Here is a 2,329-nt window from a genome sequence, read left to right as displayed (position 1 = left end):
CTGGACATGACGCAAGCTGAGATTGATTTTCCTTAGATGTATACGTTCTATAGACCACCTCTATCGTATTTTACACTGCTCGCTTGTTCTTTGGTGCACCGGGCGGCTTGGCGGCCTCATGCTTGGTATTCAATATCATGTTGGCCTAGTCTTCGTTTAATTTTTTTAATCTCGTTCCGAGCTACGAAACTGAAAGAAATAAGGCATTGACTAATATTCTAACTTTTTTGCTTCCTGTTCTGGCAACGCCGGGCAAATATTCAAGGTGTTTTAGGTTCATAGCTGGTGCAGCAAATGCCTTTTACCATTCTACGAAGAATTCGTCAAATGAATCGCGAAAGCTGGATACCTCGTTTATTTGTGGACAACACAAACATGCGTGCACATATGCTGTCTACGCCAGCCAAAACACATCGATCGCCCACACGATAGTGACAAGTTCGTCAAAGCACTTTGGTTTGTGAAATATTGACGCATTAGTTGAATATACAGACCGGTGGCTTTTTCCACCTACAGTACAAAATGCGGATAGCGCCAATGCGTGTATGAATTAATCTAATAATTAGATTCACCGTCGCAAAAATCTGTCGCATTTATTTTCACTCAGTCATTTGTTCTAGTGAAAATATTCAACAATAAATTTTTCGTCAAAAGTATTATTCACATGAGGCACCCTTCTTCCACGGGGATCACTTTTACGACGATATTGGTTTGTCGAGTTCTCTTCAAAAGTTTCATTGATCTCGACGTGAAAGGTCCCCTAACCAAAGTAAAAAAGAGAAAACGCCTGAACGGGGGCTCGAACCCCGGACCGTTAGGTTAAAAGCCTAACGCTCTACCGACTGAGCTATCCGGGCGGACAGGAGAACGATGCCCACATAATATAGTGCTGCTAACTGTGAAAAGAAAAAAAAAAGTGCTTGCTAGTTTCAAATGTTACATGCGCTGTACTTTGATTTGGAATACTTTTGCTTGCCTTTGTTTGTTTTATTAGCATTACTTTTTTGCTTCTTTATTTGTTTACTTGTTTGTTTGTTTTATTGTCGTTTGCTTGCTTGCTTGCTTGATTGCTTATTTGCTTGTTTATTTGATTGTGTGTTTGTCTTTACAAAGGTAGTTACGTGAACATGACACCAGTAGCGAAGAGGTCAAGTTTATCTGCCTTTTTTTGATGTTGGCAGAAGGTTCAAATCATATTGGTCTGTCGAGTTCTCTTCAAAAGTTTCATAGATCTCGACATGAAAGATCCCTTAACAAAAGTAAAAAAAAAGGCCGCCCGAACGGGGGCTCGAACCCCGGACCGTTAGGTTAAAAGCCTAACGCTCTACCGACTGAGCTATCCGGGCGAACAGGCGAACGATGCCCACATAATGTAACGCCGCTAACTATGAATGAGAAAAAAAAAGTGGTTGCTAGTTTCAAATGTTATATGCGCTGTACTTTGATTTGGAATGCTTTTGCTTGTCTTTGTTTCTTTTATTTGCATTGCTTTTTGCTTCTTTATTTGTTTGCTTTTTGTTTGTTTTCTTGTCGTTTGCTTGCTTATTTGCTTGTTTATTTTATTGTGTGTTTGACTTCACAAAGGTAGTTACGTGAACATGACACCAGTAGCGAAGAGGTTAAGTTTATCTCCCTTTTTTGCTGTTGGCAGAAGGTTCAAATCATGGTTTCAATAGAAAGCATCACTGGTAAAAGCAGGCCAGTTGACGATGTCCTTGGGTTGTTTTTTGACTATGAAAAACAGCCCTAAAGCGAATTGAGGCCCACAAAGCGAAAGCGCTGGCACACTGGAAAGGAACTGAGCAACAGCAAGACGACCTTATTCATCTAGACAGTACCTGAAAAGTTGGCAGCAAAATTCGGCATGGCTTTTTTATTGATCCTTCGCTCTATGCGACCAGAGCCTCCGTGATACAGATTGAGGCAGCTGTCAGATCTTGGACGCATCATAAGTAGAAACTCGTGGTCCAATCAGCCCATCTGGAAATGTTTCAAACTGGAGCCTTTTCGAGTTCGTCCAGCCTAGTCAGGGTGTTTAAAAGGCAACCATTCATTGATAGAAAACGCTAAGGCGCCCGTGTGCTGTGCGATGTCAGTGCACGTTAAAGATCCCCAGGTGGTCGAAATTATTCCGGAGCCCTCCACTATGGCACCTCTTCTTCCTTTCTTCTTTAACTCCCTCCTTTATCCCTTTCCTTACGGCGCGGTTCAGGTGTGCAACGATATATGAGACAGATACTGCGCCATTTCCTTTCCCCCAAAAAAACCAATTATTATTTAATATTCATTGATAGAACTGTCGTGAGCTTATCGATATTAGGGAGCGTGG

General features: G+C 41.6%; 2 non-coding genes across 2 annotated transcripts; both read right to left on the bottom strand.

Annotated features, from left to right (window-relative positions):
- Nucleotides 1-784: 784 nt before the first annotated feature.
- TRNAK-UUU (transfer RNA lysine (anticodon UUU)) lies at nt 785-857 on the bottom strand. Its single transcript has one exon. It is a non-coding gene; the product is annotated as a tRNA-Lys (tRNA).
- Nucleotides 858-1,273: 416 nt separating this feature from the next.
- TRNAK-UUU (transfer RNA lysine (anticodon UUU)) lies at nt 1,274-1,346 on the bottom strand. Its single transcript has one exon. It is a non-coding gene; the product is annotated as a tRNA-Lys (tRNA).
- Nucleotides 1,347-2,329: the final 983 nt, after the last annotated feature.

This window comes from Amblyomma americanum, chromosome 3, assembly GCF_052857255.1.
Source record: "Amblyomma americanum isolate KBUSLIRL-KWMA chromosome 3, ASM5285725v1, whole genome shotgun sequence".
Classification (NCBI taxonomy): Eukaryota; Metazoa; Arthropoda; class Arachnida; order Ixodida; family Ixodidae; genus Amblyomma; species Amblyomma americanum.
Note: the sequence above shows the minus strand (reverse complement) of the source record. Positions and strands in the feature narration are given on the sequence as shown.